General features: G+C 36.8%; 1 pseudogene; it reads left to right on the forward strand.

Moving 5' to 3' along the window:
- Positions 1-14,679: 14,679 nt before the first annotated feature.
- LOC130846496 (60S ribosomal protein L36a-like) lies at positions 14,680-14,987 on the forward strand (annotated as a pseudogene).
- Positions 14,988-27,909: the final 12,922 nt, after the last annotated feature.

Below are 27,909 nucleotides of genomic sequence, written 5' to 3' on the forward strand. Positions count from 1 at the left end.
ACAAATTGTCAGAAAGAGAAATTAATAAAACAATCCCATTCACAAGTGCACCAAAAAGAATAAAACACTTAGGAATAAATTTAACCAAGGAGGTGAATGATTTGTAATCTGAAAACTATAAGGCACTAATGAAAGAAACTGAACATGATTCTGTTGGAGGATGGAGAAAATGAAAAGTGCCCACTGATCTTAGTCACCTTGACACTAAAAAACAAGGCAGGGAGCTCCATATAATCAATGGATCTGCTAATTATAGGGTAACTTACAGGGTAAGATTGGAGGGATAATGATCTGGAAGCATTCACAGCTGCACTCCACACCACTTAGGGGCCACTGGGATAATTTTGTAGTTAACCTAGAGTATGGTGGTAGGTGCTTTGAAATAGGATGTGCATTCCTAAGTCAAGATTTATGAATGAATAACTAGTCTTGTGGGCACCAGGAATACATCAGTGAAGGCTTTAACCATTGTTTGGGGACTATTAGAGCATAGAGGCCACCTGGTCCTAATGATTATTAAACAATATCTATTAACTACAAAACCCTTAATGACAGAGTGGTAATTTACTGCACAATACAGTCCTGGGTCAGCAGAAGGACAGGAGAAACTGTAAGGACCCAAGATAGTGTCCGTTATGCTAACAGCCATACATGGTGGGCATAATAGGTGCAGGGAATTAAGAAGCACAAACTTCCAGTTATTAAAAAAAAAAAGTGTCATGGGGATGTAATGTACAGCATGGGGAATAGAGTCAAAAATATTGTAATAACTTTGCATGGTGACTAGACTTACCATAGTGATCAATTCTTAATGTATATAAATGTCAAATCACTATGCTGTATATGTGAAACTAACATAATGTTGTATATAAACTATACCTCAATTTAAAAAATGTTTTTAGTTAAAAAAATAAAAGTAGAAGGAAATCCACCAGCAGTAGAAAATGAAAAGATAAAATTTCCAGATAATTTTTGGTGATAGACACAATAGGACATTCGGATAGAGTAGCTATGTGAGTTAAGGAAAGGATGACTCAGGAAGGATGCCTAAATTTCTCATCTGAGTTATTGTGTGGGAAGCGGTCTCATTTACATAGTTAAGACAGGGAAAGGAGGGTTTTGTTTGATTATTGTTTTGTTCATTTTTTCATTCACTGCTTGGTTAGTGAGGGTGGCTGCATGACAGTTTAAGAGTTTGATTTAAAAGTTAATTTCAAGAAAGCTGTGAGACATTGAAATGCAGATCAAGCAGGAAGTTGCATATTCAAGTCTGGAGTCCATGGGGGACATCCTGGCTGGTTATATATGTTTGGGAGTTGTCAGCACCTATGGGGTAATTAAAGCCAGGGAAACAGATATCTCACAGAGAGAGTGAATTTTGGAAAGAGAGAGGGCTCAGGACAGAGTCCAGGATAGCTCAAATATTTAGAGGTCAGTAGAGGAAGCACTGAGAGAAGAGTCTGAGGAGATAAAACAATGTCTTATCATAGAATCCAAGGGCAGTGTTTGCTTTGTTATGGAAGGGATGATAAATTTTTTCAAGAGCTCCAGGAAAGTCAAATCAGATTAAGACAGAGACAGTACCATTGGGTTTATTCATTCATTTATCTATTCAGTTCAGGACAATATTTCTAGCTTTGTTTCATTACTTCATTTGATCAATATTTATTCTGTGCCTACTATAGACCAAAACTGTCCTAGTTTCTCAGAATATGATGGCAAGTAAGACAGCCATGGTTTCTGCCTTCAAGAAGCTTATATTCTATTAGCACATACAAATAATAAACAAGGTGAATAAATTAGATAATTAACTGGATAGTAAACTAGCAAGTGCTGTGAAGAAAGGCAAATATAGAGTATTATCAGGCCAACAGATTTAGGTCAAGGAATAGACAAGGGACATCAAAATGCATTGTAGTATGTAATTATAAACAAAGTCTGTTTCTCCTTGAGTTGGGTGATAGCAAATGTGATTTGGTTCAAAACTTCAAAAACAATGTGAGCAGAGACAATAGTGGGAAATTCATTCATTACCTGGAAGTAACACTTTTAATGATCTTAGTGCTAGCTCTGTGAGGAAAAGAAAGCAGAGTGTTAGAAGGGAGTTGAAAGCATATATTTCATATCCATAGGCTATTTTCACCATAGCACAAGAACTCTTGAGATTTTTTGGATTGATGTTAACATGTTTTCTATCAAACATTTCCAAAGAGTAGCAAATATATATTCTGTGTCATCTACAGTTGTGCTCCATATAATTAAGATGTGTGACAACTGTCTATATGTATATGCATGTGTTCCAAGAAGGCAGTCTGCCAGGCAATGCAAGGAAGACAATGTCATTTGTTCTATACTCTGACCATACTCCTCCTCCCAAATTTGCTATTTCTGTCCCTGCTCCAGAGAAGACCATTCAGTTCAGGGAAGAACCTAGACATCCAGGGGGAGGGAGATGCGACAGTGAAGTCGGCTGCACTTTCTCTCTGGTGGGGCAAGTTTGCAAAACTCTTCCTTTGACCACTAGGTGTGAGCAGGTTTTCCAGGAATCTCAAGTTATACAAGTGCTTTTCCTGCAGAACAAAGCTAGTCCCAGATCCTTCTGAACTATAGCCGAGTATAGGGCAGCAGAGTTATTTTAGAAACTATCTTATACCACTACCTAAAAACAGCTGGGATTAGAATTCAGATCTGTACCAATTAAAATTATTTCCCCAATTTTGTTCAGAATTGGGCAATATAAACATCTCTACCATTTAATCTCAAGAAATTTTACGTCTTTCCTTTTCTTCACCTACTAAACAGCACTAACTCATGATAACCTATACTCTCTTATCACTTTACATGATTTTTACCTTCCTAGAGTAGATAACTAAGGTTTAAGCCATTTTTGTGTTCATCTGATCTGTTAGCATTGCCTATAAGGCAAAATACAAACTATACAGTTGCTGCCGAGATATTAAGAAATACCTATTCCTTCTGGGCAAGAGTTGAACGTTAGAAGGTGCCTCGAGCTCGTAAGGAGAACATGAATAGGGACTTGCTAGGATAAACATGCTCCAATGAAAGTCAAAGTCATTGACTCCTGTCTCTCTTGTAAATATTTTCCTTCCTCTCAAGTAACCACATTGTCTAGAAGCTGAAATTTTACATAAGACTAATTTAAGAAGTGATTTCTATGACCTATACATGTTTTCTATCCAACAGACAGCTTTCAAATACACTAAAGTTATCCACTTGCCTGTCTCCCCTGAGGCTTGTTGGCTTCACAAATATAATCGATTTTCTCAAGTTCCTGAAAACCAAATTGGTCTTTTTCTTTATTAAGTTATCCCAGAAACTCAAAGGAATGTGAACAATAAATTGAAATCCCAAGTACTAGACACCAAATTTTTTCACCTAAGCCCAAATCTTCATGTTCCTGTGGGGGAAATGTCAATATGATAGGAGTGAAGTTTGCCATCATGCTTCCTTTTTTCCAAGCTGTCTTGTAACTGACAGCTCTCAACCAGTTTGAATATATGCTGTCATCCTATCCCAACTGTGAGAAAACCATAGCCTAGAATTATTTCATTCCTATAAAATCTAAGTCACCAAGTGGTGAATGTCATCCACTCCATGTACCAGGAGAAGAAGGAGAGAAAACCACTACTAAACAACAGAGCTTATTTTTGTTTGTTTTATAACCCACTAGTGACCTACAGTGTGAACTTCAAGCAGGGTGAGAAGGGTACCGTACCAAGCAAGACAGAACGCTTAGGAGTACCTTAGAGTCCAAACAAGTCATCTACCTGACACAGTGCATGACTATCTCTGAGAAGGGAACCAGACCAACAAGCCAGATGTTTCTTATTAAATCTTCATCTATGTCATCTCAAAATTACCTATTTGTATTGGCAATATTCTACAGGGCAGTGATGATAAAATTATAAATAATTTGATCACTATTTGCAGTTATCTAACCTTGTGTATAAGTACATATGATAAACAAGGAGTGAAAGGATCCCACTGCCCTGAAATCTCTTCTTTGCACTGCCTATGTCTCACTTCTGCTTCTCAGGTGTGAAATTCTACCAAATCAAGATTCATTTTGGTTAACAAGCCCATTTTGAAAGGTAAATAACTCTAAACAGAATTAGTTTAACAATTAAGTCCTTTATGGAGAGTGCACTGGCTGCCTTAAATTACTTCCCTCCTAAACTCCAGTTGAGATATCCCCAGAGTAATGAGTACTTTAATAGCAGAGGCTCAGAAAACAGAAGAGCAATTTTGGAATATGAGGAGAAGGGCTTTAGGTAAAGACATGCTTAGGTTGAACTTAAAAATCGAGGGTTAGAGCAGCCAGAGTTGTGATGAAGTAAGGACAGGGGTAAAGAAAAAGAAGTAGGAAGGCCCTAAAAGCAAAGGATAAATCCTTCAAAAATTTGTCCTGAGCTCGACATACTCCCAGTTCTCAGTGTAATATTGCCTCTTGACTATCCAGATATGAGAAGATAATGGTATAACTGTCTACACCAAATGATAAAAGTTAAAATCAGCCTTCATCTCCTCACACGCCACAGAAACAGATCATCTCAAAATTCATTAATTATGTGATTTAAAAAATCTCCATATAACTTTATATTCTCGATTTCGATAACAGCTAAGAGGAATAAAAACTTTGTGATATTTTTCAGTATCCTTATTGATTTAAAAGGAAAAGAACGTCGAGATGCCTATCCGTTTAGGCAGTTGGGCTGTCAGATGTGGGAGTCACACATGGGGCATTGTCTTAATTCAGTGTCTCGTGTTCACATTTCTCAGACCACTATGCCAGTCAGCCAAGGCTGGAAACGAACATATTTTCACTCAAATACAAACCATCTTTCCTTGAATATTCTAGAGACGGACAGGCCTCTAGAGAAGTTGTACACCGAGTACAGGGAAGGCTTAGGAAAACCGGTTTTTATCAGACGCAAGCGTCAAATGAAGGCATTTTAACTCTATTACTTACTCTGTAGCTCAAATACATTTTGCCAAGAGATTATTTATCGTTGTGGACATGAAATAGATGATCTGTGAAATGCCTGTGGCGAGAGTCACTTTAAGAACCACAGACCTCGCTGGAGGGAGCTGCGCAGGCACTCTCAGCCGCTCCGGGACTCCGTGGGCTGAGGGAGGCCTCCAGGGATTTCTGTTTTCAAACCAGCTCTGCCCTCACAGCCTTGCCACTCGGCCCTGGGCTGTCTGTTACCCTGTTGCAGCTGTACTTTCCTCCACAGTTTGTGAGTTAATCAGCAGCCCTTGGGAGGAAAAGCTAATTTAAAGGATTTGGAAACAAAAGGTCTTCTAGAGTACCGTTAATAATAAATAGCCAGGCTTTAAGCCCTTGATTGCACAAGTAAATCAGTTCCCAACCCCTTATCCTACTTTATCAGCAGCAATCATCTGGCAATTTTTACAAAACTGCTCACCTCTGCCGTCAGACCAAGCCTTCCCAGCCCTGAGCAGTTGTAAAATCTGAAGATTTAAAAATTACCACCTGAGTTCATATCCCAAGCCCATCAAAGAGTTAAAATCTAGAATTAACAACTTTTTCAGGGCCTACCGACAGTGGCCTTTTTGTAGCTTCCTCGAACAATAGACCCAGAGCCAACAAGAGCCAGACCCAGTAGGTTGACTGGGAATCCCTACCCACACCAAGTGAGATCTGAAAACAGTTCCAAACCTGATGTTTCAAGGCTGAGGCATGAATACACCCGTTCATGTCCTGAGAGAGCCCCGGAAACATCTCTGAAAGCCTATAGAGCCTTTATCACATCTGCCTAATATAACCGACTCAACCTTCAACCCACTACCTTGACCTACATCCTTAACTATGCCAGTCATTCCATCTACCTTCATAGGTCCCCAGCTTTGGTGCTGGGACAACTGCCATTTCTGCTATCTCCAGGTTTGCAACGTGCACCACTGAGAAAGGAGCATGCTAAGTTGAAACCACATTAGCTGTTAGTGCCCACCTCTTTTATCCCACTGAGATCCAGATCCTTGATTTCAGTCACCAGTCAAGTTTGTTTAATCCCAATACCCATCTACATCAATCCCAGAGGTGATTGTTTTTTGTGGGTATTGTTGTTTGTGACTAAGATTTCCTGAAAATGATGAAGGCATTTGTTAAAAATTACTTACATGGAATGAACACTATATGCAATTTATTGCCTAGCTAACTTGAGCATATTCACGTACAATTATTATGGGGGGAGGTCTAGAATACACATTTAGCTCTTGTCTACTAAAGGTTCATGAAAACCCTTTGACAGTGTGTTAAAAAGTAGTCTTAGTTCTAATCCAGCATGGTTTGCTATCCTTGCAACATTCAGGCTCTGCTAAACTTCTTTTGCGGGCCCCATGCTGTCTTTATTCATACTGACAGCATGGTCAGGGCTGAAAAAAAAAAACTTGTTCTTTCATCACAGTACTTATTCATAGTCTCTTTAAGAAGCCTGCTCAGAGTTAAATTTAAGTACTAGCTTTAATAATTGTATCTCTAGGAAGCCCTTACTTCTCTCAATATGCTCTGAAGAATATCTGCCACTAATTGGTCCTCATATTGTTTCCTTGATGCTGTAGTTCATCTCCCACATCTGAGTGCCCCATGTGGTTGGTGTTTGGCATGAGTTCTGCATGTTGCTGGATGGGAACCATGACTACTGATTCCTTTCATAGAGCAAATAGGTTCTGGAAAGGGCTTACAAACAAAAGATATACTCACCCACTTTGTGTAAATAAGGGCATGACGATTTCATCTCTATACCACCATTAATATCCATTCCAATTCTCCTTCTGGCTCACTGCAACAATAAAACCAATTCTCCAGCTTATCCGTGGAAGGAGCTTGTTCACCCATCTAGCATCCCAGCTTTTGTGGCTTACATTCAAAGGCTAGGCCTTCAATTCACCTAGCTCTGATAGCCAATAGGGCTCAGCATTCACAAGTCCCATAGGACCACGTTAAACAAAAAAAGTAGTTTTCAAATGGGTGCTCCCCTTGGCTCAGCACAGAGGAATATCCATACTACATAACATCACTTGTAAATTTTCCGTGAACTTCAGACTTGAGTGTATTAGGCTGTTGGTCTAGAATGAATAGACTATTGGTCTAGGATGTATTAGACTTGAACTAGGATGTTTAAATTTTGACTTGCCAGTTCCTGCCCAAGTTTGTTTTTCCCTAGAGGAAGTTAATGCATAAACTATTAGAAATTAAGGACTTTTAGAAAGAGTCTAGATTGTTCATAATTAAAAGCAGCTTTTACCAAACTTCACAGATGCCAACATATTAAAGGTTTCTGTAAGAACATTTTTCTTTCTGACCCAGGCTCTTATACTATCTCCTTCTCTTCCTTTAACTCCGAGCTTCCCATTTGCTCTCCAGCAAAAAAAGACTTTTCCACCACATCTATCTGTTTGGCTTCAGGTCAAAGCCACTGACATCATAGCTGCCTACCATTGTAAGCCCGTGTTGCCCTCAGCTCTAAGCAATTCCTGATGCTTGCCCTAGAGACTTAATTTATCATTCTTGCTTCAGGTAAAATTTGCTGAAGTTATAACTTCCTTACATTCCTCAAGCTTAACTTAGCTCCAGCCTTAGGGATCTCCTACCTCTCCCCTCTCTCTAGTTTTTACTAAACTCATTAAAAATATCTTAGATTTCCTATCCTTCCTTCTAACAGTTGCCTGAACTAGAAAGGAAAATAGTCTGTACAGTGCTCAGAAAGAGAACGCAAAGGGGAACATTTATGAATACGTCCTTTGCTCCATTCAGGGGTCAGCATACCCTTAAGAACCAGCAAGCCTAGTTGGTGTTTCCGGTCCATTTGTGAACCTGAAGATATCATGACCTTAAGACTCCAGATATTTGCATTATACCTCTTATTCTGGTTGTTCCTATCACCAAGAAGTCTTCTGATTATAGGTTGCCTTCATACCTAGCTTTTTGACATTGAGCACATCAGCTGACATAAGTATACCAATTTGCTTGACAGCTAAATTTCTCATCATAAATTTATGCATTAATCTGGTTAGTTCAACATTCTTGTATGAGTCTGGTTAGTGTAGCTTATCTGGAAGAGATCACTTCTGAAAAATATAAATGTCCGAGTTTCTGGATATGAAATTTTTTGGTCCCAATCTCAGACTTTAAAGCACTCATAAAGGTATATAGTAACCAGGGTTAAATGCTCAATGCAGCTATATTCCTGGGAGTTCCTTAACTCACCGCTGGGCACCTAGGTTGACTTATTCTCAACTTCAGTTACCACAAAATTATATATACACACCCGCACGATTTTTCTAAAATTTCTTTGGCACTTGTGAATAAAATTGTCTTTGAGTTCATCCATTTTTAATTCTTTGTCTATGACTAGTATTGGCATTCTTAAAGTTAAGTTCTGAGTCATTTTATTTTGCCAGTAATTTGATAAATTTGCCACAGTCTTGGTTTCTTCACAAAGTCTAACATGTCCCCCAAATTTCAAGCCAAGAACTCTTCTGAGGAGCCCATTAACATTTTTATTAAGGAGAAAATCAATGCAATGTTTCCTGCTAGCAAGCACAATATATTTCTAATTATCTCTTCCTTTTTAAAAAAAATCCTGTCTTTCCTGATGATTGCCTAAAAACTATCCTTCTTCAAGGCATCCCCAATTAGGTTAGATTGACCTGCCTCAGCAAGCATCCTTACATTGGGCTTCTTTCTTAGCTATGGATTTTTCTCTGATCTTACTTCATTTATTGATTTCTTTGCACATAGAGTCTTCCGGTAACATTTAGTCCATCAACATTCTGTCTAGCCCTTTGTTGTCTTTGAGGAATGGTCAACATTGGGGATTGTTGTGCTTGTGTAATTCATATTTGACTATTCTAGCCTTGGCTTTTTTAAAAAAAATACTTCCTTTTCCAACTTCCTCCCTATTCTCATCACACTAGTTTACTCTAGGTAGTAAGAGGCAGACATAGGGTCTGAATTATGAACTTACATTTAGAGAGAAATGGCTACAGATATTACTGCACTATGCCGGATGCATTTTCTCTGTGGACACACGTACCCCTCCCCCCACAAAACACACACACAATGAAGGGTGAAAAGTATTAGAGGATTCCCGAAGGGAGCCCCACCCACATTCAGCTTTTAAGAAGACAGTTTTTGTTGTTGATGTTGTTTTTTACCTCATTTATGTAAACCACATTAAAGTTCTCTCAAGTTGTCCCTCAATAAACTTCTAATGCGTTCCCCATAATGCAGCTAGAGTGATCTTTGCTAAAACACAATACTGCAATATGATGATGATTCAGATCCTTTCTGACTCCCCTTTCTGTACAAAGTGAAACTCTGAGGTAAGCAGACAGCTGTTCCACATCTGGCCTTTTCTCTGGGTCCCTTCTTTTCACTGGAGCTGCTTCTCCCAGAGTCTGCTTCCTCCATATATTCAATCTGAAACAAGCTGCTCGTGTTTTCAAACAGCCCTGTGTCCTTACAAATGTCGCTCCCTCTGAGAACGGTTCCCTTTTCCCCTATTTCACCCTAAAAGCTTATTGATTTTCACAGTATATTTTGTGTTGTTTCCTCCGGCTGAGAATTTTTTGAATCTACAGCCACAGCAGTCCTTGCTTTGTGCCCCCAATCTACTTGATAGAGATTTCTCAGGACGCCTGTAACTCTTTATCATGTTCATTTACAGTATGTAATGTAAGCCTTTATAAGTCTTTATAAGGTAAGATTTTATAAGTCTCTATCCAAGTTCCTTGAAGCCTCCGTAGGTGCATGCAGATCATGTTTTACCTAGAATGTATGACAGAATATCATCAGATATAGACATATTGCTCCAGGAAATTACATTTGATAATATTGTCCTATAACACAACTCTCGTTCCACCAATCCACACGCATGAACTCAGAATTTGTTTTTGAGCAATGTAGAATTTTCTCATCTTTTAACAATCTTTGTTCAATTCCCTCGGTGATCAAAAACATTAGTTAGTAAGGTAATTAGCAAGGATTATGATGTGGTCAAGGAGCAAAGAGCTTCCCAATGGTACAGATGACACACAATCCAATAACCAGCCCTGTGTTCTCACCAGTGAAGCAGGGTAACGCAGCACAGTCACCACACTAACTGGTATCACTCATGCGCACGTGTGGGCGCGCGCTCTCTCTCTCTCTCTCAGCACTGGGTGCAGATTTGTCAGTAAGCTGACATCAAAGTGCAAAGGGTTTAGGGCATGATATTTATCAAAGTTGGATTCTTAAATTTAGCTAAAACTGTCTTAACTAGCAAAGGGTTATTTGTCTGGCAATCCCCAAGTTAAAAATTTTTTAACAGTCTGACCCTCTGGGGGCCTAGATATAAAGAGGATACAGAATAATGTATTGCATTTTCTAATTTCCTTCAAGTATTCAGAAGTCATAGAAATTTTGCCCCAAATTATTTTTTGCACTAGCCAACTTTCAGGTAAATTCAAGCTTGACTATAACCTTTTTAAAACTTGTTCTTATTTTCTTTGAAATTAATGGAATAATACTACCTTGAGAAGTAAAGACAATGTTGTTTCTACCTTTGACTCCCACAGAATTAGTTGTGTCCTTGTATATATCACATTCAATATATATTTATTGACTAAATACATAAAATATCTCATTACCACTTTCTGTTCCATAGACATAGATGAGAAGTGGCATAGATATAGATTACACTTAGTATGTCTCTAAGTGTAATACAGACAAACACGCTGATAAAAATTCAAAGCGGGGAGAACTCAAGAAAAAACCCAGAATAAGCTAAATTAGAACACATTTTCTTCTTTACTATCCCAAAAGACTTTACTGTCTTTTTAAATATCAGAATTCTGTGAGTATTAGTCTGGTTTATTCCTTAGAGATCATCTCTCTTAGGGGTTTATTATTTAGGCTTTCTTTGTATTCATGGCATTTTATCCTGAAGTGGGATTTTGTCAGAATATTCTTTCTTTTCTTCTTTTCTTACTAATTATCTCAGACTCAAATCAATAACTTGATTGCAAAAATTATCTTCCTATTTAAATTATTTGGAGACCTCCAATATAAATTAATTGAGTAAATAAAATGAGCTATTACCATATAATAAAGATAATTTTTGTCAATCCCCAAATGGAATTTGTCTGGCCACTAGAAACTGATACCTGTGAAAGAATTCCCTGATCCAATTAAATATAAGCATGTAAATAAATTTTATCATAAAAAAGTCAGTTGTAAAAACAGGGGAATTTCTCCAGGCATTTCAAAGAAGGAACTTAATACAGGGAATCAGTGCTTAAAGAACTGATAGAAAGGCTGGGGGGAAAAGAAAGAGGAAAAGACTGCTGCGTTTTAGGAACTTAGGATACTGGAGATGTTTAAGGAAATTGCCACTAATGAACTCAGTCACACTTCGGTGTGACTGTCACACCGAAGCAAAGATTTGCCATGCACCCACTGTTGCCAGTTAATAAGAGTGACCTCTTTCCCCACTTCCAAATGAGACATTCCAAATGTCTCATCGGCAGAATCTAACCTAGAGCCCTATTAGCGAGGGCTTATTACTATTATTAGCAGGGCCAGAAACAAACACATAACCTTTCTTCTGAGCAAGTCTGGAAAGTGTTACTTAATAAAAATACTATCTTTTGTTTTTTTTAATGTACTGATATGGTGGCCATTTTTTTTATTGGATGCAAATTCTTTGACATCTCTCCCATTCAGAGTATGTTCTATGTTCTCTCCCTCCCCTAGAATCTTGGGGTCCTTATGGCTGCTCTGAAGATAAAAGACAGGAGAAATGAATTCACGAGACTTGTGGGGTTGGGCTATAAGACCAGAGAACTTCTGCTTGGCTTTCTTGGAATGCTTGTTCTCAACGCTATCCACGTCAGAACACAGTCACAGGCTGAGAGGGGCTGTAGAGATAGAGCCAGCTGAGCCCAGCTTTCAGTCACCCCAGCCCAGACATCGGCTATGTGAGGAACAAGGCCTCCAGATACTCGTCCCCACTGTTTCACTCACCCGCAGCAATGTGAAGCTTGATATATCAAAAAATAGAGACAAGCCATCCCAAGTGACTTGTCTGAATTTCTGACCTACCAACTTCGTAAGCCCTACAAAATAGTGGTTTTATACCACTAAGTTTGGGATGGTTTATTTCTCAGCAATAGTTACTTGAACAACTCCTGAAAACATGAGAGATAAGAAAAAATAATGAAGTGGATGGAGACTGAGAGACTTTGGAATTCATCTTGAGTATGCAAATTTGAAAGTTGCTGCAGTAGCCTAACACGTAAGGTTTATGCACAAAGCTACGCAATTAGGCTTACAATCATCTGTTATAAATTTGTAGCCTTTGTCTTCCTCCGTTTTATTTCTTCCCCAGTTGTATAATCTTAAGTCTGAGCCTCTAAATCTCTGAGGGAACAGATCTGGTAGGTCTGGGTCTTCTTTACCCATTCCCATATCATCACCCAAATTACACAGATGTAGTGCAATTTGGGTCTTTATTAGCAACTTACAATTTTCAAAGATACTGCACGATCTTACCACATTAATTAACTCTCATTCACTCACTCCCAGAGGAAAAGAAGGAAAAAAAATTCCAATTACTGAATCCATTTGCTAAGAAAACTGAGTTTCCTCTAAGTGGAGCCTATCATATTTTGCTAAACCTTTCCCTTGAGTTTGGCAATTCAGTTATACAACATTCTTATGGCTAAGTTTCTCTTCTTTTGCTTCCTCTCACTTTTGATCCAGATGTTCTCTTTGATTTTTATCTCTTTGTTCCTTTTGCTGTGTTATTAAGAGTGATGGTTATTATAAGCTTTTATGTGACATTGTAGGTTATCAAGCACCTCAGGAATTAGGTCTATTCATTTTTCCAACCTGTACTCACTACCACCTCTTTCTCTCCATGTTTGAGTGCTCAGTATGTATAAAACTATAGTCTGGTCCTATAGCAAGTGAAAGAAGTACAGAATACATAGTTCCTTGCTGCAAGGTATTTGCTTTCAGATAGAGATAGAAATAGAATATACAAATAGCAGGAAAAATGTTTATATGAGAAACACAAGTAAAGGAAAACAAATCTGCTGTAATTATGACACAGTAAGAATAGTTTTATAGTTTGACCAGGCTCAGCTGCAGGACATGGTGGGAACTCTGTGGCTTCAATGATTGGCCCAAGAGAACTGAGCTTGAGTTCTCGACTACTTTCTCTCCACTTAACCGAGCAACTAAAGCATGCCAAGTAGTATGCTAGTCAGTCTGCATTTTTATTTCCCTGACTCAGTGCTTAGGTTGCCACTTACAATATTGGCCAATTATCTAAAAGATCAAGGCAAGACAACAAATTTGAGGGTTTGTTCGAGGCAAGTGAAGATAGTTGGCTCAAAGGTGACAAACTGTGGAGTGGCAGTGCTACAGTTGTAGGTGATCAATCCTTGAAAAGCAGAATCCTGGTCAAGTCTTTCACATACTGGCCACCTACTCTACACCTAGTAATCAAACTGTGCTAAACTTGGAGATAAAGGATGGCTAAGCCACAGTCTCTGTCTACAAAAAGTACAGGTATCACAGGAGAAGTATAAATAAGATTCAGTGGAGGCACAAAGAACAGAAAAATCTAACCCTACAGGGAAGGTGAATAAGTAAGGCAGGGATATAAGGTATCCAATGACCCAAGCAACTGGATTACAGTTTAGAGTAGAGCTACATTCCTTAAAAGTAAACTAGCCAATCTAAAACCTAAACAGATACAGATACAAACAAAAACATGCATGAATAGAAAAACATTATGTTTAATAAAATAAGACAGACATAAATGAGTATATGTCCTATGACTCCACTAGAAGAAGTTCAAGAACAGGCAAAACTAATCTATGGTGAAAGAAATCATAACAGTAGTTGCTTCTGCACAGTATTGACTGGAAAGAAGCACAAAGGGACTTTTTAGAGTGATGAAATATTCTATATCTTGTTTGAGTGTTGGTTACAAGACTACATACATTTGTCAAAATTTATTAAATTGTGACCTCAAGATCTTCTCAGTCTTTTAGTTTGCTTTATGCTTGGCTTCTCAGCCTCCCTGCCCGAGGCACTTACACATCATCAAATTCCTTGACAGTAAGGACAACAGCAAATATTTGGATCATTTCAATGCATTTTCCTGCTCTCCAGTAACTGGGGCCTGAAGGACATGAAAGCTCCACGACACCCGTAAACAGCTCATTTTGTACATTATTATTATCGTTTTTATTCTACTGTTTTTGTCTTATTGAGACACAAGCTAGTCCACTCCATCCAGAAGTAAAGGTCTAAAATAGATTTTAATAAACAGTGTTGTCCAACTGAGCCATACGGATAAAGATAAAACTGAATCTGTTCTTCACACTATACATCTGTATGAACCTTAAGTGGATCAGAATAAGAAACCACATACATAGGTGGAAAAAACACGAATGCATTCCTTTATAAGCCAAGGGTAGATAGAATTTTCCTCTGATTCAAAATCTGGAGCCAACAGAGGAACAACTTGATAAACTTATATCAAAATTAAAAACTAAACAATTTGCATTATGAAACACTATATGCAGAGTGAGAAAGTAGATGAGCTTTCTTTCCATGGTGATAGTGCCGCAACCAACATGGTAAATGTTCCTAAAACCTACTGGACTTTCTGTAAGTCGTGTGGCGGGCACCAACCCCATAAAGTGGCACTGTACAAAAGAAAAGGCAAGGGTTTTCTGTATGCCCAGGAAGGGAGGCTTTATGACAGGAAGCTGAATGGTTATGGTAGTCAGACTAAGGCAGTTTTCCAGAAAAAGGCTATAACTATAAAAGAGATTGTGCTCAGGCTTGAATGTGTTGAGCACAATTACAGATCTAAAAGAGATGTAAACATTTTGAACTGGGAGGAGATAAGAAAATAGAAGGCCAAGTGATCCAATTCTAAGCTTCAGCTCTTGTTTTACTATAAAGACAATAAAATCTTGTGATTTTGTTCGCATCAAAAAAAGACTAATGATAAAATGAGAAAAATGTTTGAAACTTAGAGTTTTGATATCCTTATTATTTAAAGCACTCCCTATAATTAAGAAAATGATGAAGTGCTTAATACAAAAACTGACAGAAGATACAAAAAGAACACGGAAAAAGAAATTAAGATGCATCTTTGTATGTGTGTGTGAAAATAATGCTTCTTTCTCATTCCTAACTGGGGAAATTAAACTGGGAGATTTTAAACTATATTCTGTAGACTTAATTTTAGTACTAATATTAGTTTTTCTATTTTTAGACCATTAGAGATATGTTGGATAAATTGAGTAATCATTTTAATGTTGGCGAGAATACGGATTTTCAGTTTGAGAGAATAACGTCCTAGAGATGAAAAACGTTACATCTTAAAGTTGAATTAGAAATATCAATGTAAAATTAGTTCATCTCTTTTGTTTTAAAAATACATATTGACTAGTTCAGTCTACTAAAAAGACCTGGAAGCAGTGGCAAGTCAGGAGCAATGAACAACCCTAGAACCCAGATGATGATTTCTAATTCCCATTCCCCACAAAAAGGAAGGAGGAAGTTCTTTGGGAAAAGACTGAAACCAAGTCCACCATAGCTCGCACCCTCTTGACTGAGTGGATGAGTGGCAATTTTTCTGTACAGAACAATTATAGCTAACAAATGCATGAGGAATGTTAGAATTTGAAACTTGCCATTTTGCAAGGTCTAATGTAAAAACATTTTCAAACAAGTGTCATGAATGTACAGTAAAACTACTAAGAGAAAAGAAGTGACCAATGATCCTTCAGCATTACCAAACATTAGAAAACTGGATGTTTTACATGCCTCTAGATGTGAATTTGAGGTACACAGTACCATTTATAAGGTTTAAGGAAAAAATTTAATGTGATCCAATCATGCCTTTATATCTAAATTATTCTGAAATAATGTGGAACATGCAGGAACAATTAAAATTGTGCCACCAGAAGCAAATCCAGTTGTACAAGACAACTGGTTCAATTTTTTCAACAAGTCAATGGCATGTGAGAAAAAAGGGTAAGACTATTCTAGACTAATATTTAAGAAGATGCTTAAGAGCCATAACAACCATATGCAATGAGTAGATCTTTTTCTGAGAAAAAATAACTAAAAACATATTTTTTATACCACTGAAGAAATTTTAATATGGACTAGGCATTCTAAGTTACTAGGGAATTATTAATTTTTGGGTGTAATAATAGTATTATGGTTATGTGAGAAAATATCTGTTTTAAAAATGTATACATACACAAGTGGATTAAAATGACAATATATTGTCAGTGTTAAATACGATATTTGTTTCATTACATTATTTGTATAAATTAAATTTTTTAGATGTTTTAAATTATATATTAATGACCAATGTAAATACAATTCTTTTTATAACATTTATTTATACTGCCTCAATTTCTAGCTAATCTTGAAGTGGGGTAGTTCATATTTTGGAATAATTCACAGGAGGCAGGAAACAGATTTACAGCTAACTTTTGTTAGAGTGTGAGGCATTATCACTTTTTATATATTCCCATTAAATAATTCATCTCTAGTAACTCCTTTACCTATGAGTCACTGTACACTAGAAAAACCTTTCTCTATTTAAGGAAAAGGGCAGTGGAGTATGCTATCTTTAAACCAAGAAAAAATTGACAGTTTTCAATGGATGGAATCAGAACTTGGGATAAATGGAATAGTCCCCAAGGATGGTCAAATGTGATTCTCTGCAGATGGCTGCACAGGATGACACTTCATAAAACATCATTTCTCTGCTAAGCTGCACAGCATCTCTGGTGCTTCAAACATATTGTTTATATCATCAAGAGGAGCAGGTTCTAAAGGTAAGAACTAAACAAGTGCCATTGCACAGGAAATGGAGCAGATGGCCCATCTAAGATGGTCTGCCTTTACTCTATGAGAGGCTGATCCAATCCCAAGCAGACCAGTTGCCAATTAAAAGAGGTCTTGGTGGAGGGAATCTGTACTTTCCTGTGACAGATAATCAACTTATCTATTTTCTCAGACTCTGCCCGCTATCCAGTTCCATTACTGCACCCTCCAGAAATAAAGAAGCCCCTTATGACCAGTTCTGTGAAATATTTCATTGATACTTACTAATGAAAGTGTGGAGATTACTCAGACTTCTTATCCCAGTCCTAGGCTACGTTTTGTTTATACACCCCTTCTAGCTTGATCGCTAACAAAGAAATGTATCTGTGCTTTGTAAAAAACTTCCAAGACATAGGTTAAACAGGAGATTTGTTTGGACTTCCTTCTACCACAAAAATGGGATTTATTAACCATTCTTTCTAAACACATTTTTGTATTGTGACATTTTGGATGAATAGAATTTATTTAAATTTTCACAAAAATAGGTGTAAGAAGATATTATGATTAGCAGGTATATTTTAACTTTCAAAGTTTAGGATCCTGAGCTCCAGTGTTATTTAAGGAAAACAGTATGAGTCTGAAGACCATCAAGATCAAATGTCTATTACCAAGAACCAGGAGTCTACCTTGAGGGAGGAGAAGGGAGTTTCTGTTTATATGAATATCCTTTGACCATGTCAGTCAGCTCATGACAGTTAGTAGACAGCCCGAGTAATGTGGAGCAAGGTATGAGCTACATAGCAAAGTAATGAGCCAAAAACTTGGCACAACTGAAGAAAACCCAAAGGAAATAGGAGACCTGAAGAAGAGGACAAGTGGCTTGAATACAAAAGAGTAGGGAATAAATAAGGAATACATGCAGAATTAGATCACCTCTGGAAAGAATTTGGCCCTGGGTTTCTTTTAAACTTTGGTATGCTTTTTTCTCAGTTATAATTGGGGCATTTTCCTACCATACCCCAAATCTGTTAGATAATAAACTCTCTGGAAGCAGACTCCATATCTGTTTTGTTCACCACTGTTTCTCTAATGCCTACCACAGTGCTTGATATCTAGCAGGTGCTCAATAAATTCCTTCAATAAAGAAATACCCAGCACAATGTGGAAACTGAGTAATTAATCTCTCAAATAATAAATGCATGTTGACTAATACCCTGGGCATGACTAAGCTAGAACACTTTTGTTTTTCTTTCTGTGTTGCAATTCAGAAGAAACAGGTGGACTTCTCTCTAGAATTCAGAACATTGAGCTTGGGTTTAATTCTTACTCTAAGCCAGGCACCGAAACCATTTCAACTTATAGTTGAGTGCTTGAATGGTTAGACATTTCAGGGACATCAAAAGGTTTTTCTTATAAAGAAACTTAAACTATTCTGATCCTGCTTATAAGTTTTTTTTTTTTTGATTTATTAAGAATTAGGTCTTTAACTTCATTTTCCTGTATTTCATAACATCTTTCAAAGTGATCTGCCTGCTTGCAGGCTTGCTTCCCTGCACTTCATCTTCCACACGCCTCCAGCATAACCTTGATAAAACTCAGATTTGATCAGGTCACTAACTCTTATGTTCCAAGATCCCTTCATGGTTCATAATTCATGCCTTTGCGTGGTAGCAAATGCCCTTCACCTTCTTCTATTTTCAGCCCTATCCAGGTCAGGCCTGTTTACCCACATTCCCACCCATGTGCCAAGCTCCTGCCATACCACACGTTTCACCAACCTTGAACTCTTCCATACCTTTCCCCTTGCTCTTTCTTCTGTCTTACATGCTTCTTTCTTCATTTTCATCCTGGCAGTATCCAACTCCTCTGTCAAAATCTAGTTTAAATGCCACCTTCTCTGTGAAGCTTTTCTTGACTCATCCAGATAGAATTAATCACACTTTCTGTGTTCCCATACCTTAATGTAGAGTGAACAGATGGAAGCAAAAGCTTGGAAGCCAGAAAGATCTCGTTTCCAATCCTGGTTCCTCTGCTTACTGTGACCTTGGACAAAGCACTTAAGGATTCTGAGCCTGCTATTTCTCATCTATAATGTGGGTATAATCATATCAATATGTCAGGGCTGCTGTAAAGATTGACTGTGATCATGGATACAAAATGCTTAGCATAGGTCTTGGCAACATAGTAAAAACTCAAAGGAAAGTGCGTATATCACTTTTATCACCTTATTAGTATTTCCTCATTCATCACAATCCGATTGGTATTATAGATAACTGTATGCCTGTCTGATCATTGATACAATGATTTCTTGGGCTTCGGTGGGAAAATGTACCCCTCTATCATAACTGTTTATGCGTGTGTATAAAATCATGTGTGTTACTTTAACAATATAAATATATATGCTGTTATAAATTGTCCTCTCTATAGCTTTGTACATAATAATCCCCCAAAAATCAGCAGGACAGAGACCATCCCTTTTTGCTTCCTTTTCACCCTAAAGTATGAAATTAACATGACTCTGTAAAGGTTTTAGAAAATAATATATAAATCTACCTCTAACCTATATTTCTAGCAACATAGCTGTGGAGGTAACTTGGCCTGAAATTGCATGGAAACTCTTGAATGATTCAGCTCACTCAGCTCAATTGCTACTTAAGTATGTGCTATGCCCAGTTCATTGGGAAAGCAGCGAAGAACAGAACACAAAAAGCTTTCTTTCTAGTTCAATTAAAGTAAACAGTGATATGTGCCCTATTGAAACAACGACAATAGCATCAAATGCACCTAAGATATCTAAATGTGACACATTTGTGTCACACAATTGTATAAGTCTCACCAGATCATATCTGTATTTCTAGTTCCCAGGAGAAGCACTGCTACTCTAATATAAGTGTAATCCTTCCAGCTGTGTCACTATGCAGCTAAAACTCTTCCGTGGTTTTATATTTCTGACCTGAAGCATATGGTCCAAACTTTCAGCATGGCACAAAAAGCCTAGGAGAAGTGTGACCACACCTATTTTCCTAGCCTTGCCTCCCTTACTTTAGTCATAACTCCTATGTTCCAGCCACAGGAAAATTGTCTCTTTGGACTTTCAGTTTCAACTCCAACAGAGCAAAGAGTTTAGAAGTTGTTATTCCTGTCCTTATAACAATTAAAACCTGGAAAAACTGAAAATTACTTTTCGTGGGACCGTCAGAGAGAACTGAGTTTGCAGGACAAACTATAGTACTGAAAGCTGGAGAAATAGGTTCATTCAGAGATACAGAGCTAAGATCTTCTTATCTGGAGCAGAAACGCACTAGAGCCATAAACTGGTAGTAATACTTAAATGGTATTTTGATGAATTGCTGTCATCTGAGGGTGAACTAGGTGGAGAGTGAGAAACTCCTGAAGGCTGCAGTCTTGGGGGTTGGAGGACACATTTTCATGGGCTTTATTACCTAGATACTCACAAAGTTCTCATGGTGTAAATCTGAGAAAGATCTCCTCATGGCTCTGGTAGGGGGAGGGAAAGAGTAATTATTGTGAAATATGGCCAGAGATTTCTCCATAATAAAGATCTGCACTCCAAGTGAAAAGCTTTCTAGAAGTGCATGCCTCCCACTCCAGTCACTTCTAGCCTTCTGGTCTCACCAAAGAATATGAAAACATAGTGAACAGAAGTCCAGACCTCAAAAAAAAACAAAAAAAAAAGAAAAGATCGAGAATGCTGTAGCCAAGGAAAAGGAGTAGAAGGTGGGGTACTGGAGGAAAGCTACAACAATGGAAAAACACTGTGAAAGTCACAGCCCCAAGACACAAGCTGTGCAAAACAGATTTAACGAAAAGATTATAGAATTCTCCCCCTTCTCCATAAAATACCAGCAGACCAACAGGGCTCCAGTATAATAACAGTGGATTGCAGCTGAATGAGCAGCAAGATACAGACTCTGTAAGGAGGAGTATTTAGGGAAGCCCAAAATCACATAGGGAGACAAAAACACAGACACTAGTGGAATTTGAAGACTGTAGCACCTAAAGCTAGAGCAAATATTAAACACAACCAAACTCCTAAGTAGCTTACATAAATTCTCAAACCAAATACCTATACACCTCAGTTCCTATTACCTATTATTTATGTTTTAACATAACACATTTGTTATTAACATAAAACAAATCTAAGTTTCAGCAGCAACAAAATAATTATGAGATATATGAGAGAAAAAACAGTCAAAGAGGTAAAGCAGTTATCAGAACCAGAACTAGATATAGCATGGATCTGGAGATTATCAAAAAGGGAATTTAAAATAACTATGATTCATATGTTAAGGATTTTAATGACAACATGCAAGAACACATGGGTAATGTAAACAAAAAGATGTAAAATCCAAGAAATAATCAAAAGAAAATTCTAGAAATTACAAAAAGTATAACAGAAATGAAAAATGCATGTGATGGACTTAATAAATTTGGCACAGCTGAGGAACAAACTATTGATTTTGTAGATAGGTCAAAAGAAATTATTAACTGAAATGCAAAAGAGAACAAAGAACTAAAAAAACAGAATGGAACTTGTAGAAACTGTGGGACAATTTCAAAAGGTTTAATGAACACATAATTGAAACATTAGAATGAGAAGAAAGAGAATGGAGAACTTTCCAAGTACCTTCAAAACTGATGACAGATAGCAAACCATAGGTCCAGGAAACTCAACAAACACAAAGTAAAATAATTACAAACCACCTGCCCCACCACCACACACACACCCCTAGGCATATCATATTTAAACTGCAGAAGATCAAAAATAATAAGAAAAATATTAAAAGATATCAGAGGGGAAAAAAGTAATAACTTACCAATAGAGGAGCAAGTATAAGAATGACAGTGGGTGTCTCATCAGAAATCATATAATAAAGAATAGACTGGAGTGAAATATTTGGAGTGTTGAAAGAGTAAACCACCAACCTAGAATTCTATATTAAGTGAAATCATTCTTTACTAGGGAAGAAGACATACAGAATTTCCCAAACAAGCAAAAATTGAGGAAATTCATCATCAAGAAAAGAGAGATTCCATGCAGAAAGTAGATAATACAAGTCAGAAACTTCGATCTCCCTAAAGACAAAAAGGGAGAGAGAAAACAATTTTGCTTTTCTTATTCTTGATTTAAAAGATAACTGTTTTAAGTCATAAAAATAGTAACAATTTATTGGATGGCTGTAGCATGTGGCAAAATGAAATAAAACAATCATAAAGGATATGAGAGGAATTGGAAATACTCTGTTATAAAATACCTATACTTCCTGTGAATCAGCATAGTATTATTTGAAGGTGGAGTTAGAGTGTTAAAAAATATATATGTAAACTGTAGGTCAATAAACATTTTGAAAAGAATTATAACTGTAATGCTGAGAGGAGATTACTAAACATTTTATATGGTTCCATTTTAAGACCAGAGAAAACAGAATAAAAGGAGGGAAAAACAAACAAGTGCCAATAGACAACAGATAACAGCAGATGTTAGTGCAGTTATATCCGTAATTACTTTAAATGTGAATGGTCTAAATACACTTATTAAAAACATTCATTGTCAGATTGGATAAACAACACAAGACCTAACCATATATTGTTTATTAGAAAGCCACATTAAATATAAAAGGACATATGTTAAAAGAAAAGAGACAGAAAAACATACCAGACTAACACTAACCCAAGAATACTGAAGTAGGTATACTAATTTCTGACAATTCTACATTCAGAAAAAGGAATATTATCAGCTATAAAGAGAGGCATTACATAGTGATAAAGTGATCAATCCTCTAAGAAGAGATAACAATCCTAAACACATAGGTACCTAACAAGAAAGTAATAGAACACATGAGGCAAAAATTATTAGAACTGAAAGGAAAAATAGGTAAATCCACTACTAGAGTTAGAGATCAACAGACTTCAGTCAGTAATAGATCAACTGGCAGAATATGAATGAGGATATAGCTGACCTTAACATCACTGGGTCATAAAACACCTAACAAAAATAAGAGAAAAGAAACTATACAAACTATGGGCTCAGGCTACAATGGAATTAAACTAGAAATTAATAACAGAAATATAGTTGGAAAATCCCAGTCATTTATAAACAACAGACTTTTAAATAACACATTGGTCAATGAATCAAGAGAAATTTTTATATATTTGAACTAGATCAAAATGAAAATACAATTTATCAGAATGTGTGGTATATAGCAAAAGAGGTAATTAGAGAGAAAATTATAGTATTAAATGCATATATTGGAAGATAACAAAGGTATAAAATCAATAACCTAATCTTCCTCCTTAGGAAACTAGAATAACTTAAGCATAAAGCAAGGAGAAAAAAAATTAGAGCATAAATCAGTAAAATTTAAAACAGGCAAATGATAGACAAAAATCAATAAAACCAAAAGCTGGGTATTTGAAAAGTTCAATAAAATAGGTAACAAAGAAAAGAGAAAAGACACACTAACAATACCAGAAAGAGAAGATACTCATCTCATGTATATTAAAAGAATAACAAAGGAATACTATGAACAACTCTGTGCCCACACATTGAATAACTTAGATGAAATGGACCATTTCCTTGAAAAACAAACTACTAAAATTCATACATGGAGAAATAACTTGAAAAAACCCTATTTACTAAATAAATTATATTAATAATTAATAAACTTCTGAAAAGAAAAGTACTGGACCCAAATGGTTTTACTGGTGAATTCTACAAAGCATTTAAGGAAGAAGGAATACTGACTCACCATAATCTATTCTAAACAATTAAAGCAGAGGGAAGACTTTCTAACTCATTTTATAAAGGCCAACAACACCCTAATAACAAAACCAGATAAAAACATTACAAAAAATAAAACTATAGGACTTCCTAGGTGGCAGAGTGGTAAAGAATCTGCCTGCCAATGCAGGGGACATGGGTTTGAGACCTGCCCTGGGAAGATTCCATGTGCCATGGAGCAACTAAGCCCGTGTGCCACAACTATTGAGCCTGTGCTCTAGAGCCCATGAGCCACAACTATTGAGCCCACGTGCTGCAACTATTGAAGCCCATGCACCTAGGGCCCGTGCTCCACAACAAGAGAAGCCACTACAATGAGGAGCCTGCGCACCACAATGAAGAGTAGCCCCCACTTGCAGCAACTAGAGAAAGCCTATGTGCAGCAACGAAGACCCAACGCAGCCAATAAATAAATAAAATAAATTTATTAAAAAAAAAGAAAACTACAGATAACACAAACTTAGATGAAAAAAATGAATAAAATATTAACAAATTGAGTCCAATAACATTTAAAAAGAATTAAACATAACAACCAAGGAGAATTCATTTCAGGTATGCAAGGATGACTCAACATTCAAAAATCAATGTAATCCATCCATCCATAACCAACAACCTAAAGAAAAAAAAAGCACATGATCATATCAATCAACACCAAAAATGAGCTTGACAAAATCTAACATCCAATCATGTAAGGGGCTAAATGCTTCCTTCCTAAGATCAGGAACAAGGCACTGATGTCCTCTCTCACCACTCCTATTCAATATCTCACTGTAAGTTCTAGCTAATACAATACAAGAAAAGCAGATTAAGGTTATACATGTTGGAAAGGAAGAAGTGGAACTGTTGTTATTTGACATGACTGTCTATACCAAAGATCCCAAAGAATCTATAAGAGCAGAATGCTAGATAGACGTTCTATGGATTAGAGTTTGACATATTAGTATGAACTCATGCTTAGCTCAATAAGATGGTTATATATAAAAATATTTGTAAGTATCTACACTGATTAATTTATACATATATTTTTTTCCTTTCTCTCAGCTGAGAAAGCCTGAAAGGAATGATGTCACAGGAGAAACAAGCACACCTAACACCCAGATCTTGATTTCTAGTACAATTCTCCAATAAAAGGAACCAGGGATCCCTGGAGAAATGGCTGATGCTAGGACACAAATAAGAAATACACAAAATATACAAGATGAGACTGGAGCATTGAGTAATATCAGAAAGAAAATATGGGGAAAAAACATAATGACAGGAGTAACCAAAGAGATACAGGAGCCAAATGAAGGAACTCCCAATGGCAAAGTGGAACAATTTAAGAAACAAGTAAAGGAGTATTGTATTATAATCCAAAGTATAAAGTAAATTTCCATGTGTTCATACTGATTATATACAATTGATTGGTTCAATAAATGAGGATAACAGACAAATCAGCCGTGCAAAATAATTTCACATTATTTATGTAACTACTTCAGTCTCAAGAGAGTGGAGTATAATATTCACTCCTTGAGTAGGGCTGTGCATAGTGATTTTCTTCTTGAAAGTATAGTATGAAAAAGAGAGAAAAGGAAAAAAATAACATAGTGTAGAAATATAACACTGCCTAAGCTGGGTGATCAAGGTTAGTGTCAAAAATGACAGACATATTGATAATATCTATCAAAGAAAACATCACACAAATCTCAAATGAGGAATATTCTACAAACTGCCTAACTAGTACTCCTCAAAATTTTTATGGTCATCAAAACCAAGGAAACACACTATCACAGCCAAAAGGAGCCTTAGGAGACAAGACTAAATGCAACGTAGTATCCTGGATTGGATCCCAGAACAGAAAAAAGATGTTAGGTAAAAATTATGGAATTAGAATAAAGTATTGACTTTAGTTAATGATATGTCAACATTATTTCATTAATTGTGACAATTTTATCATACTAAGATACTAATAAGAAAATCTGGGTACAGGGTATACATGAAAACTGTTATTTTCACAATTTTTCTGTAAATCTAAAATAAAAATCTCATTTAAAAATATTAAAAAAATTATCTTTATCTTAACATACCTTGTTCTCATCTCTCCGTCTCATGATGTTTTCTTAATCAGACATGAGCCTGCTTCTCTATTTGATAAAAATCTAAGACATCACTTTTTCTATAATGTAATGTTCAATCTCTCAGGAGAGTGTTGTTTTTCCTTCTCTTGATGCCATGGCAATTATCTCATTACAATGTAATCATATGCTTGTCTCTTCCCACACTAGGCTGGGTTGTCTGTGGTTTCTACAAAGTCTCATTATTCTAACACTATACTAGCAAAGTACTGAACACAATGGAGGCACTTGACTAATGTCTGTTGCCTAAATGAAAGATTGTGTTAATAATGCTTTTGAATTTTTAAAGCAGGTTCACATACATTATTTTGTATATTCATCCCAACCACTTGTGTGTTGACAAGCCACTATTTTTGCCATTTCAAATGAGTAAATTGAGACTCATAGAGTAGAAAAGTCTTATCTTAGTTTATTCAAATTCTAAGGGCTGGAAAAGGCATTTATTTCAGTTCTTATAGCTCTACATCTACTTTCCCCTCCCATGTAGAAATAAGTCTAGGCTCTTCACCTGGGTTTAAATCCTGATTCTGTCCACTTCTAGCTCTCTGATCTTGGGCAAGTCATGAAATCTAGGTGAACTTCAAAACATTAATAGATTTTTAGTGAAGCAAATAATAGTATTTACTTTACAGAGTTTTGTGAGGATTAATGATATATTGCCTATAAAGTAACTTACTTGGTAAGAGCTCAATAAATTGCAACCACTTATACTATTACTAATATCAGTGAAAAAATAATAAAACTATTTTAAATCAACCAAAAAAAAAAAGAAAAAGAAAAAAGCAAGGCCACATTTTATCTTCTCTATTTGGGCCAACACATAGGCTTTTATTGTTTTAGTTGCCCTCTCCTTTAAAATACAAGTTCAATGGCAAGGAACCAGTGTTCTATTTGAGATGGCTATTTGGATTGCATGACCTAAGTCCTCTGCTATACATATATTCTTCCATATTCTTTATTTCCTTTGCAATCCCCCATATAATACAGTGCACAATACCAGAGGTTCAATAAAGGATGGCCGACTGAGGCTTTCAAACTCCCAACACAATCACTTTCATGTTGCCAACTTTGATCCAGTTTGTGATTTATGGGCATATGGAGTGTTTTGCATCCCAGAGTTTCCTCTTTTGAGTCATGATTTGCAAATGATATAATAACCCATAAACTGATATCAGCACCAAAACAGCCATCCAACTTGAGTAATAAATGGCCTTTGAAGGGAAAAGATAAAGCCCATTAGAAAGGGCACAAACAACAAGCAAGGGAGTGTAAACAATAGGCTTCATAAAGTCAGGGTTTCTCAGTTCATTCCACACATTCTGTCCATTCTAAGACATTGTGTGTGATGAGTGCCTAATGCAATCAGACTCTCACTCTCCTTTGGCAAGGCAGGCCTGCAACAATAGACTAAACCTTGGCCCTGCCAACCCCAAACAGGCATGCCAGTCTGCCTCATTCCAGATTTGTGGCTTGTCTCCACAAAGTAATAGTGATTCTCTTGTCTGTACCAATTGCAGGCTGCAGATGGGTAGCCTAATGCTGTAATGTCAGACTAAATTCTCCACAGATGAACTGGAAAATTTCCTTACTCATTCAGAAATCTGCCAGCCAGCTGTCAGGTCTCCAGGACTCGCTCACTTGCCCAGATCACCAGCGAACAGACGGTGTTCACCACAATGATTAGGCTGTGTTTTCAGTTTAAACCCTTTTCTCCTATCTAATGTTTTAATCCATTCTTCTTTCTTCAAAGACTCTGGAAAACTATTATTGGAAATTTCTTAATCAGATGGATTCTTCAAAAAAGCAACAGAGAAAAGTTCCCAAACTACCTTGGAGTAAGGGATAAAAAGTGTACCTCTGTGAGCTATTCATTGGTCATGACCTCACTCCATGTCCAATCATTCTTCCAAGGTGTCCAGTGAAAGACTCCCTTTTGTGCCAACAGAGATGGGGAATTGGGAAGCAGATGCCAGCTCACTAGGTACTTGACTGTCATCATCAATAAAGGACATAACATAATTTCAGGGGACTCCAAAAAGCTAAGACAACATTTAAATAGAACAGGAAATAAGTGGCAAATGGGCTACAAAGAA

Source organism: Hippopotamus amphibius, chromosome 2 (assembly GCF_030028045.1).
Source record: "Hippopotamus amphibius kiboko isolate mHipAmp2 chromosome 2, mHipAmp2.hap2, whole genome shotgun sequence".
In the NCBI taxonomy this organism is placed as follows: domain Eukaryota; kingdom Metazoa; phylum Chordata; class Mammalia; order Artiodactyla; family Hippopotamidae; genus Hippopotamus; species Hippopotamus amphibius.